Below are 16,921 nucleotides of genomic sequence, written 5' to 3' on the forward strand. Positions count from 1 at the left end.
ATGGGATTGTTTTGCTGCTGCACAGGAAAAAGTCACAGGTAATAATCATGCCTGCTGTTTCTAGAGCATACACTTACTTTTAGAGTGGCTGTGTGTGAGACTAGTTCTCCTCTCCCTCTCACCTTCTTGAAGGAGTCACCTTCCTGATGACTTCACTGAACCCTTTAACTGAAAATTGAAATCTGCCCTTGCCTACAGACAAGTGGGCAACAGGGAGAAAACACTTCATAGTAAAGAGCCCTCATTGCTTTCCCATGTCCTTCTCTCATACTCTTAGCACAGAGCCTGCAAAACACTTCAAGTACCATTTTCCTTTCTACTACTCTCATCATTAGTCTCCTCCTACCCCCAAACCAGGGCTTGGATATCTTAATGCAGCTCAGATGAGTCTCTGCCCACCTGCCCACAAAAGAGGCACAGCCCTGAAAGTATGATGAACAATTTAGTCCTCACCTTTGAGAGACAGCCCTCTAGCTGGCTCTTGTCAGCCAGGTCCTAGCAAGCACAGATCAGATAAGTGTTTCACAGAGTTAAGGCACAAAGAGAGCACAGTCCCCATCCCTGTTTTGGAGCAGACTCCAAAGAACTAATCTGCACAGTCCCACTCCAGGCCTGGGTAATGCTTCCACTTTGTGCAAAATGCTTAAATAGGAAGAAAAATAATTCTACCACCCACGCAAAGAAGACTGAAATATTTTAGGACCTCCTTAATTTGTGATTTTATTACTTTCTCCAGAGTCTGGGAAGGACTCTTTAAAATGTATTACTCAGTTTAGTACTGTGATAGAAAAGGCCAGTAAGACATGGGATAACCATGTCCCAGTGTGGTCAGACAAGAAAGACTTTGAGCAAGCAGTATTTGTTTAGCTCATACTTTTCCCTAGCTGGAAAGAAAATAAACCTCACCTTCATGGCTGTGAGAAAAAAAAAAAAGAAAGAAAAAAAGAAAAAAAATAGAAATAAAAAGCAGTCAAATGTGAAACCATACACTAGGGCACACAGGATCACTTTAACTCCAAGAGACGTTCATTTTAGAGGTGGATGACAAGTGTTACCATTTCAACAACACTACCTGCCACACTGCTGATGAAAAAGCAGAAGGCAGCAGATGGAACAGTGTCATGATCCGCTCAACCTGAGCGGGAGTTGTGATGGTTCGTTCGACCCCAGGGTGCAAAAGACAAAAGCAAGAGACTCAGGTTTGTTTAGCAGAAAGCAATAATGCAGTTTATTGCATGCTAATAATTAAGTTTTGAGAGAGAGAGAGAGAGATAAAAGGAAATTAAGTAGGGAGAGGGTAAGAGAGATAAGGATGGGATATAGCTACCAACAGACGGGACGCATCCTTGTGGTTGTCCGACGAGACGAGACGCATCTTCAATCCGTTGGGGAGAAAGAGATCTCAAATCTCCTTTAAGAAAGTCACTTTTTATAGTCCTTTTCCAAAGCAAGTGGCCTCTGGCCAAAAGGTGGGGAGATTTATGTACTATTGTATGTGGAGATCGTAGCTCCATGACACAGGTGCGGGGACAGGGTGCGATAACCAGTACCCTGCAGTGTGCCATGACAAGCACCAGGCACAGCTACAAACAGTCCTTGACCCACAAGCAAGGCCCGAGCTCAGTTCAGGGCAAGTGGTGCAATCTCAGGTCCCAGTCTCTGATGATGGTTGTGAGGCAGATCAGAGAAAACTTCAGACCGACTCTTACAAACAGTCACAAAGGGAGTTTGGTTAATTGTCTGTAAGGAAGCAATACAGGGAGGCAGGTCTGGGATGGTGAGCAGAGCCTGGATGACAGTGGACCTTACATTCACCCTGTTCTGGGCCTCACCCTGGAGTGTGAACATCAATCTATTGCACATCTTATGTTTTTCTCTGGTCTGGGAAACATGAAACAAGCAAAATAGCCAGATTTTAACCTGCAGAGATGTGATACTGGAGGTTGAGGAACCCAGTCTTCAGAACACACATGGGTTAATGAGCCTTGTCAGCAGACTGGCAGCATTTCCCAAACCCCAGTTTGGCAGGAAGAATAGGGAATATGTCCAAATAATGAGGAGAACTGCAGACCAAAACAGGGAGAGATGACAGTCTCAGAAAAGTTCGTTTTGATCTAAATTAGGGGGCTACTATTTGTTAGTGGGTTCAAACTTATTTTTGGAAGTCTGAAGTGGATGTCACCAGAGAAGGACAGAATTAAGAGAAGTCTACAGCCCAGGTTTCAGAAAGAACAACATATGTTAACATTTGTTTTACATAAAGTTCATAGAAGCTGTATGTATTGGATCAAGCAGGTTTTTCTCATGCATAGCCAACCAGACTATCTATAAGCAGGATGCCCCCACAAGCCCCTCCTAGTCCCTGGAATATCACCCACCAGGAGCTCTAAAGGCTGGTAGCAGGCTGGCCTGTAGATCCAGATGTTCCTGGATGCACATTGGTCAGCTATTGTCTCCTTTGTACTGGAGAAAGCTGTCTGAATAAAAGTGTTAAGAAATACTGAATCATTATGTTTGGGTATTGTTCCACAGAGAGTTCTATTCTCTGATAATCCTAAGAGAATCCTCCAGAGAATAATCCTCTTCTCTGATAAAGACTTCTTCCTCCTCCTCCTCAGAACTGGTTCATTACTGGAAGACTGAGGACGAATCTTCATCTCTGTAAAAGGGATGGAGAATTCATGTCTTTCCATGACTCCCAGCTCACACCCTGGGAAAAGACCAAGGAATTTCTCTTATTTAAATGCCCAGACCAGGTGCTAGGGTCTACCACTGCCCACCTCAAATACCATTTAACCCTCCAATAAACAGAGACTTTAATTATAATCAGTCTTTCAGACACTCTTAATATATAGATCCAACCTCTACCTAGTTTGGAACACAACAGGACTGAGCCATCTTAAATCCCAAATTAAGCCTGTACTGCAAGATGCACCCCAAGGTGTGCACTAAAAACCAAGGGGAAGGCTATATCAGACAGTGAGCAAGTATTCCAGTGTGGTTTCTAGTGAGTTTTCCTTCAGGTGTTCCCTTCAGACATCAAGACAGCTCCACCTCAAGTATCTTTGCCCACAAGAAGCAGGGAGCCATGAGCTCAGGTCCTCTGGATCCAGGGAGGAGAGAGTAAGAACTGTAAGTTTCGTTATGGATCATTTTGCTTTCTAATGAAATGAGTTGGAGGGCAATTGGTCCTGCTCTAAGGAAAGGCACTCCCTCCATGTGTTTTCTCCAGGCCATGAAGAGATAATCAGTATACCAGCTCTGCTGCTCACCTCACTGTGATTGCTCTCCCCGTGCTTCCCATTGAGGTTGGCCAGGTGGCAGTTCTTATACCACCATGCACCGTGGTGCATCACGGCACAGCTGCTGAGAGCCACATCATTTATCTCTGTCCCATGTTGTGAACTTCCAGACATTGTGGTAGGTCCTTGCTCTCCCTAAAAGAAGGGATGAAAGATTGTAAATTACTACAGCTGCTCAGCCTGAGGGCTTATCCACTCTTCAGGTGGGACACAGCAGGCCTGGCAGGGAAAAAGCCACAGCACAGGATAGGTCTGGACAGGAATCTCTAAAGCACTGCTATTAGAGGGCATGTCCAAGGGGGATCCTCCCAGCTGAAGATCTAAACCTTATGGCAAGAGGGTATTAAATGGAAAGACATGTGGACACAATAGCAATAGTAAGGATTTACCAGCATCAGAAGCCAGCACTGCTGTTGAGCAAACTCCCATCTGAATAAAAGACCATTTTATTCCCTCTTGGCTGGGAAGCCCCAGAAGTTGCTGCCCCCTCAGCACAGATTACTTTGTGGAAACTTCCCAGCTTGCCTTTTCAGGCATTTCCCTGAGTGACAGACTCCTCTCTTCCCCATGAACAAGCAACTGCTTCTCCTGTCTTCAGCATAAGACAGGCCGATGGGTGCACTCTCCTCGGTCTCCCTACAAAGACTTTCCTCCTCAAAGAGACCCACATCTGATCCAACCTTACCTAAGGAGCTCCCACTCTACTGGCAAAACAAATACACATGTCAAGGATTTGCTTTCCTGTGCAGAGACAGCACCAGTAAAAGGCCCTCTTCACCAGCTTTGCCTCTGTAATTCCCCACTGACAGCCTGTACCTGTCCCTGCTTGAGGCAACCTCGAAGAAGTCATAGACAGCACAGACAGATTGGCTGGCTGTCCACAAATCTACACGGAGCTCACAGAAGACGGAGCTGCTGCTCATGAGGTCGTGCAGCTTGTCAAGACCTAGAAATAAAAGACAACTACTCTTTAAAGTGGGAAGCCTGTTCACCTTTGCAGTCTTAGACACTCACCCCAAGACCATTTTGGTTAAATCAGCTACTTCCTGCCTCCTCCCCTGCTTGAGGCTTCACGACAATTTGACAAGTTTATGCTGTCTTATCTCAGTTTCTGGCAAGAGACAGAAACATCAGAAAAAGACAAACAACCTTAACCAGCACGAGACTAGCTGTACTGCAACATTATTTTCCACAGAACATTTAAAGTCTCTTACTCCAAACACTTTGCCCTATTTAATGCTGGATTCTCTGATTAACACACTGCATTTTCTGTCTGCACATAAGCACTGAGGCAAATACTTAGTTGTACAAATTTGACAGTTTACTTCCCACAAATCTGAGCATGATCTGAACACTCAGACAAAACAAGCTTAGACAAGATCCAGAAGGCGTTTGAGTTTCTAAACTTCACCAAGATCAGAGGGGCTTGGCAGCAACACACAACAATTTATTTCAGTGAAGAATATCACTTACCACTGAAAGGTGAAAAAGGTGATGGTCTTCTCTGGTTGTTAGGGAAGTCGCTGTCAGAGAACTTAGACCTCACTCCTCCACATTCATACGCACTCCCCACCACAAAGCATCCATGCTTCTGCCTTCAGATTCCTTTGAGTCACTCAACACCTCCTGTGTGGCCACAGTCAAGGTGCACACTCATAGCACTAGCAATGAAAACACTAACAGGCATCAGCTGAAACTGCATTAACTACATACACATTACCCCAGACTGTGGGTACATCGGCATCCACTACCCTCCCTAAGACCTGCTACTCCATTCAGGAAGGAGCTGATACACAGAAGTGCACCAGTGAGAAAGGAGCCTCAACTAACATTTGTGTCATGTCTGTGTGATTACATTCATCAAAAAGCAGGAAGAGGACCAGAGTTTCACTCAGTATCCACCTGCCTCTGTCAGTGCTCATGTCACAGTACACCTGCAGCAGCCTGCTGCCATCCCCATTCAGGTAAATGGTAAACATGCTGCTGGAGGCATTTCTAGTCTGCTGCACTTGGCTGCGCTCCATGAGATACTGGTAGAGGAAGCTCACTGTGTGAACAGAGCGGGAAAAACTATCCATCAACAAAGCAGGAGAAGGCACTTCACCTTGGGAAGCTCCTATGGACAAGGGTACTGGAAGAGAAACACAGGAAGCAGCAGCCCCTGCTGTGCCAGGGGCCGCACAGGGCCACACAGGGCCAGCTGCATCAGCAGGTAGAAGCTGTTGGCCTTCCCCACTCCCTGGGAGCTGGCACACAGATAAGGGTCCCCAAAGGCTGCAAGAGATATAATCCTAGAATGGTTTGGGTTGGAAGGGACCTTAAAGCTCAACCTATTCCAATCCCCTGCTACGGCAGGGATGCCACTCATAGACCAGGTTGCTCAGAGCCCCATCCAGCCATGAACACTTTGAGGGAGGGAGCAGCCACAGTCTCTGTGGCCAACCTGTGCCAATGCCTCCCCACCCTCTGAGCAAGGCATTTCTTCCTGATCTCTAATCTAAACATGCCCTCTGTCAGTTTAAAACCATTGCCCCTTGTCCTGCCACTGACTGCCCATGCAAAATCACCCAGCCTTGGCTTGCAATAAGAGTAGGAAGAGGACTGGCAGGAAAAATGGACTTTAATTTCTCTGCATTTCAGTTAATCCACAATTGGCAACGCCTGTGGGCATTCACACAGTACAAGAGGCTCCCATAGCATGCTGGCTTGAAATGTTTGATTTGCTGCCACTCTGGTGTGTGTTTCCTGACCTCTGAACAGGGCAGGACCTCTGGGCAGCTACTCAAGGCCCTGAGATTACTTACACTGCTGTGCCCTGCCATTACTAGAATGTTGTCCTGGGTTGGTGTTTTGACTGACTCCTCACCCTGCCCCCCTTGGCCATGAAGCTGTCTGCTCCCAGAAAAGAAACCGCCTGAGCTCAGCTCTGTGGACTGGCCTTAGTTTTTTTTCTCTTCTTCTTGCGGTAGCTCGCTTAGCTCTGGCTGCTGCTGCTGCTGCTGGTAGTAGCTTTTCGCTGCTGTAGTAGTAGTTCGTTGCCTGGTTTGTTAGTTTGCTGGTTTTTTTTTCTTAATTTTTTGGCTATATATTGCTCGAATTATTTGTTTTAGCTCGCTGTTGTTTAAAGCTTGCTAGCTGTTTTTTCTTTCCTTTTTCTCTCTCCCTTTCTCTCTCTCCCCCTCTCCCTTCCCCCCCCCTCACCTCCCGAAAATCAGCACCAGCTCGCTCCGAAAAAACCCTGTGGCCTGCCTCTGGACACCGGCCAGAAAAGCATCTCGTCCTTCTGGTAAAAATCAAATCGTCCACGTCTCTTTTTTCTCCCTCGGTAAAATTTTTTTTTTTTTTTTTTTTTCATCTAAATCTGTGCTAGGAAGTGTTTCCCTTGTATGTGTTAATAAATAAGTTTTTTCCACTTTTCCCCCTAAGTAAAGTATTTTTTTCTTAAGTCTAGTAAAATAAAAAATTGAAAGTTTATTCCCTGAAAAGCTCTTCTGGAGGTTTTTTTCCCCTAAGTTTGTCCAAACTAGGACAAATGTGCAGAAAGATCTCCTGCATTATCATCCTCTCTGCCCACTGGCTGCTTATCAGCAGGTTTTGTCCTGCACGTGGTTAGCAAGGCTTGCCAGCACTGGTGACCAGCATGGGCAATCTTCACTCACACACTGTATTCCCAAGCCTCCAGATGGTGTGGCTAGAATGGACATCCAGCCAGCAGTAACACCATTGATTTGCTAATTGGTTTGCTTATGATCACAGTTTCCCTGTACATCTGTAGGACACAAACTCTTTGACCTCTGCTGCAATGCACAACAGCTGCAGAGCACATAGAAAAAATGCAACATCCAAGGCCAGTTCCTAGCTGTTGAGAAGCTATGCTCTGTCCTTCTGCTCATCCAGAGAACAGAGGACACTTTCTGAGCCTGTACAACACTGAAGGTTTGTAGAAGGGAGAGGATCCAAAGTCAGACCCAAACAGCCTTTTGGAACAGAACTGAGCAACAGTCCTCTGAAAAAATTGTTTCTGCTCGCCACCTCTATAAAGGTGCTGCCTCCTGAGTAGCAAATCTCAGCCTACACACAGGAGAGAAGAATGCTGGATAGCCACACCATCCTCTACCTCTGTATAGTGTGGAATTGCCTGGAGGACTAAAGTTTTGAGCTAATAATCTTTTATTTAAAAGGTAAGTATCTGAGCAGACAGATCAGGTCTGAAACATGAGGGATGATACAGGGCAGATCAGACATGTAAAGAAGGTCACTGAAAACCCTTACTGCTGCTTAGTGAGTGCGGTTACTTCTTCACAAGGAGCTGTGAAAGATTACATCAAGAGCGCCATGCTGAGAAGGTGCTTCCAGGGCAAAAGGCTGAGTACTGGGGTACAAACCTGTGGCTCTTGGGAGGCAGAATGAACCACGAACTGCAGGACACTCCTCAAGGTCTTCTCAGACAAATCCTACTACTTTGTATCAGAGCAGGATAAGGGAGAATTTCCCAAAGACCTCACTTCAAAGGGGGGGCTTTTTAAAGGATTTACATCCTTTGTCTCACAGGTTTTATTTAATCAACTACCTCATCAGCAAGCAGTGCACACTGCAGCAAAGACAATTTCACCTTCTAATGTCTCATTTGTATGTCAAGAAATGGACTCTGTCTCCTCCTTCAGTTACAGGCTCCATGCTCATTTTGCTCTATCACTCAGCTGGTGATGCTAGCACTGTAACTGTATTCTACCTCCCCCTAATTCAGCTGTGTTTCCCAGGCAATTCGTGAAGACAAGGACCAGTCAGCCAGCAGAAATGCCAAACTAACCATGGTGATCCCAGGACTGGCTTACCTACAGGATTAACTAAAAGTGTATGGGAAGGAGAGAAGGAAAGTCAGATTGCAAGAATGAAGAGAGAAGTAGCTCCCAGGAATGTCTTACCCGGGAGCAGCTGAGGCCAAGGAAGCCATCATAACAGCAGCACACTCCAGTGTCACAGAACCCCTTGCTACTGCAATCCCCAGGACATTGATTTTCACTCCAGTCCTGTCCAATGAACTTCTTGTGGCACTGGCAGACCCCTCCAGCTGTATCACAGATCCCACTGCTGCTGCAGTTCTCCAGTCACACCTGAAGGCTGCAATCCTCACCAAGAAAGGCCCATCTTCTCAGCATTGCCACAGCCACTGCAGTGAGGGACACCAGGCCAGAGTAGCAACAGGATGCACGACAGCAAGCGTGACACACAGATGAGACAAAACAAAAATAAAACACAAGAAAAAAGTTAGGAATGCAGCATTAGATAGGCAGTCCAAAGGTATTTTCAAGTCCATTAAAGGAAAAGCATAAATATCACTGAAAAATATGGACTCAAAAGTACCTGATAGCATCACCTTGTCCATCTGCTCCAGGTCCAAGGAAGGACTGGCTCCACCCTTAATTTTTTCAACATGTTTGCTCAGGTCAGCAGGAATGCAGGTTCCATGACCGCACCAGAGAGTCAATTAGAAAGTTTTCAACAACCTCTAACCTGAACTTTAATGTTGTAATTTAAATACACTATTTCTCACCACAGATATTATTAAGATGGAGAGCACATTATTCTCATCTGCCACACACCTGTGTTTCTCATGTAAGCAGAGACTTAGGACTTCCCGTCTCCATTCCCCAAACAACAACAGTTTGTTACATCTTTTCTTAGAGGCCATGCAGTATAAATCTGTGATCCCAGGTAGAGCCAGTGGACACCACAAAACATTATCATCATAAAATTTGCTCTTAAGTCACTTCTCAAAAAGAAGATAAAAAGACAATTCTCAGCAATGGCAAAATCCTGGAGGCAAAGCTGGGAAAGAAAAAGAAGGCAACTAGAAGTGCTTACCTCATCTTTCACCCTCCTGTGCTCCAGAAAATCTTCTATTGAACCCTCTCACCTCTGTGAATCACGAAATCCAGGGCACCACACCATGCAAAGGAGAACCCCCAACAACCCTGACCAATTTCTCAGCCTCTCCAAGATCTAGCTGCATCCTACTATTCTCTATGTTGTTGTAATGGATTTGCTTTAGCTTTAATTTGGGAGGATGTGAGCAGGTCAATCTTACAGGAGTGGCAGAAGGATATTCTTTGAGCACTGCTGGTGTAGTTACGAGATGCAGGATGCTGAACAGCACGTGTCTGGAGAGCACAGAACAGCAATAAACCCACTGGGAAGGCAAGCCAGCCCTGGGAATTCATCTGGCAGGTTCTCAGAGGAAGAACTGACCCTTCAAACAGCACAGCTGCTTTCAAGATCAACAACAACAAGAAGTAAGAATTGTGATCATAAAACTGGTTTTCATGACTTTTTAAAAGACAAATAATTTTTTTCCCTGATTCAGAACTAGGCTGGTAAGTACCTGGAGAAGTCATAATGAGGTAGATACAAAAGAGCTTCTAGACTGTCCAAATAAGAGCTCAAAGTTTTCAACCTTCAATAAAGGCTTGGTATTATGGTCCACTGCAATTGTTAACTATGCCACAGCACCTCTCATTCCCTAGTTACAACAGGCTTTGTATCAGTCTCTCAGCTGTGGTCTGCATTACTGACCATCTTTTTGGCCATGGCATTCTCCAGCACTGTGCACGGTCTTCAACTCAAAGCCTGTACTGATGCTGCATGAAAAATTCAGAGAGATTATACTGATCTTTCTGTACAGGAAGTGTGGGACACAATTTTGCCCACTTCATTTTACTCTTCTAATATAGCATGTAGCCTACACTGTTATCTGGATTTGGGAGAATTAAAAGGTTCGCTTCATTTGACAACATGCATTGGCTTTTTGTGTGCCTGAATAATAGATTCACTTGAGAGATTACAAGTTTATTTTGTTTTGACTTTTACCTGATTTATCACCTTAACACTGGTGAAGTCCATCTAGGAGTTACTAGAGCACACCTGTTAACACATGGAGCAAGGTGATGTGTTGTAAGCTTACTTGTTTTGCCATACTTTTATTTCAGAATTAATTTTTCTTTCCTACCTTGCATAAATATATAGGAAGAGCTTATTTTCTGGCTAATTAAGTCTCAAAGCTAAAACCTAAAACTAACTAAATAAAATATTACTGTTATATTTCATTGACATTTAGAGGTCAAAACTGAAGTTCAATGTTTAAAGGTTTCAGGTACATTCATTCACACCAAAAATCTCCTTTACTGTAGATGTTTCATGCAGACAACCCACAAAGAATTTTGGCCTTAATGAACGCCTCATATATAAAAACAAGAAGGTAGAAGCTGAAAAAGAAAGGGAGGAAGGATGAAATATAAAGTTAGAAATCTGAATTTATCAGCTGGCTTATTCAATATTGTACACTAAATGTTGGCATTAATAGTACATGTCAATCTGTAGAGAAGGTGATAGGCATATTTGGTTAAAAAATTCAAATTTTATACCACATGATGCAAATTCAAAATGCCACCATATGTGACTTACTAAGCAACTGTGTTATTCACTGCACAAGCAGAAGGGAAAAAAAGCATTATTTAAGTCTAAATTAGGTAATGTGATAACTAGAAAGCACTTGGCCAATATACATCCACAGTAACAGCACATCTGGGTTCAGATTATAATCTCCATTACAATAATTCATCCAATCCTGAGTTACAATAAAAATTCTGTTTCTGTGAAACATCCTTATATCTCCTAAATGTCTGCCAAAGCTTTGGAAATATCCCTGCCTTCCACTGGCAGCACAGCTGAAGAAGGTGTCCTTCCTGTCCAGAAATGTGAGGCTTTGGTTGATAAAAACCAAACAGGCCCTACACCTCCACTGGACAGCCATATACCCACTTATACCTGCTTTGCAGACCACTTTGTTGCATCTCTCTTCAAGCAGAATAATCACAGACACCAATGAAAATGAGGCATGGATTTCAAGATTCAATGTACAATTCCTTACCTGACACCCTTATGTGATATTTGGATTAGGTTTTAGGAAAAAATTTCTTTACTGAATGGGTAAACACGCACAGGCTGCCCACAGCAGTGGTGGAATCATCACCCCTGGACAGATTAAAAAGACATGTACATATATGGCATTTGGATATGGTTTAGTGAAGGGCTTGGCAATTCTGGGTTAATGGTAGAACTCAATGATCTTAGAGGCTTTTCCAACCTTAAAAGTTCTATGATTCTATCCATAAAATAAGGGAATCATTGACACATCCTGAGGTGTCTCCTTAGACCTGAGATCACCTCTGGAGGACATGCAGGTGGTTTAGAACCCAGCTCTTTCCAATGCCCGTCGATGAGAGACTGCAGGAGACTGTTCTTAGAGGTTTTCATGATTATTTATTCTTCCTTATCTCAGGAATGCTTTGTCCAGCGAACGGCGGTCTGCTCGCTAGACGTCCAGGGCAGAATCTGCCTGGCAGAGGCAGGACTTATCTTTTATAGTCTAAATTACGTACTAGGTATTTACAAATGACCCCCAATACAATACAATCTTGTTACATGGTCCAGATCTGTCCTCATCCAATCTAAAAGTGCCAGCGAGTCACCCAGCATGGATGACACGGAGAAGAAGGAGGAAGAGGTATCCACACCCCCAATTCTCCATCTTGGCCACATATCCCTTATCACAAACATTCTAGAAATCTGCTAATTCTACATTCTAACAGTCTAATTTACACTCTATTTATTTTTGAGGCTTGTATTTCTTCTCCCAATGTGGGTAAATTGTTCGAAGGAGCTAAATCCAGCCCCTGAGACACCTGGGTCTCATTCGAGGGTCTTTGGGGACCCCGCCAGGGAAGCCAGAGGAATACTCCCACAATCATCTCTGCCGCCTGTACCCAAATAGCAATTTGTTTCCTTTGGTTTTCTGCCTCCATTCAGCACTTAACTACATTTAACATACATCAAGTGAAATGGAGGGGAACAAGTAGTTGATCTGTGAATGAGGGCTTCTTCCCTATCTTTTTCTCCTGGTATTTTGCAGATGCCTATTTCTGACCAAAGATGCAGCTTTCCCACCCCAACCCATCCTCTCCCTCCAAGGGACACAGAAACTAGCTCCACCTTTCTTTTTCACCTGTGCAGACTTCTGAAACAGATCACATTGTAAGAGATTGCTTCAAAGCTCTGAACAAACTTATGTATAAATTCTACAGATTCTCATCACAGTCCATTGCAGGAAACCCCCAAAGCTTTGTCTTCTGTGGTTTACTTCCAAACACCTGGAAATGATGCCCCCAAACAGACAGATACATGCATGAAATCCCTTTGCTCAGTATCTAGTGATAGCATTTTGGGTTGTAACATGATGATGTGACTAATTAGGGCGTGACTAATGTGGTTCATGGGAACCACAAATTAAGCTGAAACTTTCCAGGCCTTAGAGATCATTCCAGAAGAAGAACTCCTGGACACAAGCATTTCTGTCAAGCATAATGAAGGAGAACAATTTTTTTTTTTTTGTTTCCTCATCATATAATGTGGAAGGAGCAGAAACCCTGACAGGGCCTCCCTAGAAAATCATCCCTTAGATAAGAAATGGCTTCCTTAGAATGGCTAGCACTAGAAATATTTTCACCCCCTCTGCAGATCCCTGCTTTATCTCTTTGTGATTTAATAGGTCACTTTTTACCTAAAATCTTTAATAGTTGTTCAGTTTCACAATCCACTATACTGTTGGTCCGTTTCCAAGGCACCCTGACCCTACAAAAGCCCCCTTAGTACTTTATATACTTGGACTGCTGCCTGGACCCTTTCGTGGAAGAAATAAAGTGTCTGTGGAACCTCCATGCAGCTTTCTTGATCTCTTTTTCTCTGCTGGCCAAGAAGGTACTTTGCAAGCTAAGCAGAAATAACAAAAGAGCTTCTGGCCTAGACTCTAAGCTTGCTTGCATTCAAGCACCTTTTGGCTGAAATCTGCCTGAGACACCAGGAGAAGCTGTTCCTTACAGAACATCTTATCCGGGCTTGTTGTGGCAGCTCTGGGCAAACCCCAAGCCCCACCAGTCACAATATAACATAGAGATTTTTTTACCCGCTGTTAGAAAGAGTGGGTTTAACTGACTTTTCATGGAAAAGATCTCATACATATAACTGGCAATAACAGCAGAGTAGGGAAAGGACTAATTTAGGAAAGAATGCCTAACAGTCAGACCTACCTGGCACAGAATATTCTCCTAAGGGAAGGGATGAAAGAAACCCTTTTCACATATTTTCAGTTATTTCAGAGGAAAGCATGGGATGATCAAAGCTGGAGAGAATGTGGAATATCTGTGTGAAAGATTCCAACAGTCTAACTCTGCAAGTCTTTTTTCCATCCTACTGCCCAGTGCTTGAAGGTTTAGGGTATAGGCCTTCTATGTACAGATGGCATAGAGATAGGATTGAGAAGAGAAAGGGGGACTTGGAGTCACAAATAAGCAGGTCTAGGACAACTCCATGGTTGCAGAAGAGAGAGAATTCTAAGACTGAGAAATGGGGCAGAGTTGACTATGCACATATACAAGCCACAGAGTTATACAACACAACACTAGAAGCAACACACATTAAAACAATAGAGCCACAATAAAATGAGACATGGTGAAAGAAGCCATGGGGCAAGTTTGAGATCTGAGTTTCTGAGTACCAAGGGGGAATACAGAAGGCGATTTTTTGAGCACAGCCTTCTGCATGCTAAAAGCTAGAATGGAACTGCCAAGTGCATCACAGCACTAGAGACAGGAGAACTGGCAGATTCCTGATTACCTAGATAGCAAACTGGCACTTCAAGCATCCTAAAGCACGGGAGGTTTCTTGAGAAACACAAGAGGAATGACAAATACTATAAGGTATGTCAGAAAGTCCCTTGCAAGTTCACAGAAGTGCTGCTGATCTCCAAACAGCCACCACTTCAATAACTCTCTACAAGAGCAGCAACAGACCTGTCTGACCAACACTTTTAGTCTGAGGAGACACAAGCATTACCAGTGATCGATGCTTATCATAGGCTCTGTCCTCAAATGGATATTGACCGATGAGCTCTGTTTAAAGCATGGACATGACAATGTGGGAGCAGGGAAGTGTGCAGCAGCAGCCTGTGGAAAGAAGGAAAGGCACTTACAGAGCACATGGCAAAGCTGTGTGTTTAGACACAGCAGGAGATGTAGCAGCACAGAAGGTGATAAACCAGCTCATCCCTCAGTAAGCTGGAATGTAGTCATGCTCCTTACATCATGCAATGCTTTTAGCAATAAAGAACCACATAAGCTAGTGCACCAAAGAGCAGAACTTGGTCACTAGGGGCAATTATCTTTTGTTGGAAATCAGGCAAAAATAAAGTGGGGGGCTCAAAATGGGCACAAAATGATAATACTGCTACTCAGACACTAAGCTGTCCGGCCCGTTTTCCTTCAGTTTTACATATTTTTCTCAGTGATGTACTTGGGTGAGACAAGTTACTAGTTTTACAGACTTTGCATAAGTATAATTTCATTTAACCAACTGGATTACTTGCCTTTATTTTCTGTTGTAAAACTGTTCCAAACCTCAGCTGTGTTTGAAAACTGTGCATCACATTTCCATTTCTCTGGGATCAGTCACTGAAGCTGTTCCATGCATCTGCTTCAATAAGCCAGCCAGCATTCTGTTTTCAATATTACACAATCTTCATGAAATTAATGCTTACAATTAATGCAACCAATTACTACTAACAAGAAATGCAATCATTAGTTTGGCAAGATTGTTTCTTTTATAGGTATTTCCCTTTTTTTAACCAGACTGAATGAACCTACTTTCCACTAAAAAAATTTGGGATGATTAAAAAAAATCAATAAAACCCCAGAATTATAATCAGCCAAAGAGATACTGTGCTTCTGGATTCATCCTTGTATTTACTTTTCTTTCACACTAATTCTGCAAGATCTGATAAGCAAGGTGTATTAACTATTCATATGTGAATGAGAGAATACTTTCAAAATCCTACATACTCATGTGCAGAGAAGTTCAGCAGCTTTTGCCTATTTTATCATTAGCATAAATATGCATTTTTTTACAAGTTACCTAGCTCCCTTCTCTTTAGTCAGTAGCTTTCTGTTTAAGTCAGTCTTTCCTGAAGGAAACATTTTAAAAAATATTTAAAACTCAACAGCAATTAAACACTACATTTATTAAGCACAATACTTTTAAACAACCCTCAAAAACTACCCACACAGTTATTTAACCAGGTGCATTACTGAGCCCAGTTCTTAGCTGACAAACCCTCAGATTCTGAACAGTTGCTTTGATTTACTGCAATCAGAAGCTGTGCTGAGGGAGCTGGAGATGCAGCCTGAGGGATATCAAAAGGCATAATTAATGCCTGCCAGTCCCAGCTGGGGAAGTGCCAATCACACAGGTATTGCTGTTGAGCAAGTGAGGGAGTCAGCCCTGGCTGAAGAAATAGTTCTCTTTCGCATTCTCACCCATTCCTCCCACATCTGGACCATCTAATGAACACAAAAGGGGAAGTGATACACAAAATATTGTAGAAAAGAAGCATACTCTAGCATCCAAATCCCATTTGATCACATCTATTTTATCTGCTCTGCTCATATTCTACCAATTAATTTTACCATTTGGAATTTACCAAGTTATAGGAAATTACATCAGAGAACAAAGCTTGAAATTCTCCCCTTGCAAACAGCAGAAAGCTACCACAGTAAGCACCTAGGAAAGGTGCTGACTGTAGCACGGATAATAAAATTTGATTAGCCAGCCAACCTAGCTACTTCTTCCAGATTATTGCATACTTCTGTAGCAGTATAATATACCAAACATCTAAATAAAACAACTAGCACACACATAAAGCAGCTTGACAAACTGAGAGAACCAGCTTCTTGAATGACTTTTTGAATGTTGCTAATGAGCTGATACAAACAGAAAACTGTGAACTCAACATCAAAACCGTGATGCATGTTCTCCCTGAAATCAGGAAATAGATGTATTTTAAATGCTGCCTAAGCGAAGCCCCAGTCAGTTCCCAGTCAGGAATAGGACAGTTTCCCTCACTGAACAAGAACAATGGAAGCAGAATTTCCCATTTGTTTTTCTCTGTTTGGGGTCACGATTATCCAGTATTGTCTGCAAAGTGCTGTAACTTACCCAAAGGTTTGGATATTAGCAAAAGTTTCTTCCCCCAGAGGCTGGTGGGGCACTGGGATATGCTCCCTAGGGAAGTGGTCACAGCACCAGGTCTGCCAGAGTTTGGACAACACTCTCAGGCACGTGGTGGAATTCTTGGGAGTTGTCCTGTGCAGGGCCAGGAGTTGAACTCAATTATACTTACGGGTCCCTTCCAATTCAGAATATTCTACGATACAAAATTCACAAGCAGAAAAAACCCCTGCACACTGCAGGACAGGCTAGCTCTAAGACACAGAACTAGCCCAGCCTTGAGCAGACCTGCTGGCACATACCGGTCCCGCAGCAGGACAAGCGGTCAGGACGTACTGTTCCAGACAGGAAGCCCACAACGGCAGGGCGATGCCTCTGCATCCATTCTTCTGCTCGGGCAACTTTCCCTGTCATTTTTACAGCCCTTCCTCTTCAACCTGGGATACCTTTGTTGCACCCAAGGCCGGCCTCCGATGTTTCTGTGGCAGATTCAGATGCCTCCAATG

At 43.6% G+C, this 16,921-nt stretch overlaps 1 long non-coding RNA gene across 1 annotated transcript; it reads right to left on the reverse strand.

The window, feature by feature from the left end:
- Positions 1-243: 243 nt before the first annotated feature.
- LOC130255908 (uncharacterized) lies at positions 244-16,845 on the reverse strand. Its single transcript, XR_008841036.1, has 5 exons — positions 16,404-16,845; positions 14,250-14,359; positions 8,228-8,472; positions 3,273-3,437; positions 244-2,710 (listed from the first exon to the last, which is right to left on the reverse strand). It is a non-coding gene; the product is annotated as an uncharacterized LOC130255908 (long non-coding RNA).
- Positions 16,846-16,921: the final 76 nt, after the last annotated feature.

Source organism: Oenanthe melanoleuca, chromosome 8, assembly GCF_029582105.1.
Source record: "Oenanthe melanoleuca isolate GR-GAL-2019-014 chromosome 8, OMel1.0, whole genome shotgun sequence".
In the NCBI taxonomy this organism is placed as follows: Eukaryota; Metazoa; Chordata; class Aves; order Passeriformes; family Muscicapidae; genus Oenanthe; species Oenanthe melanoleuca.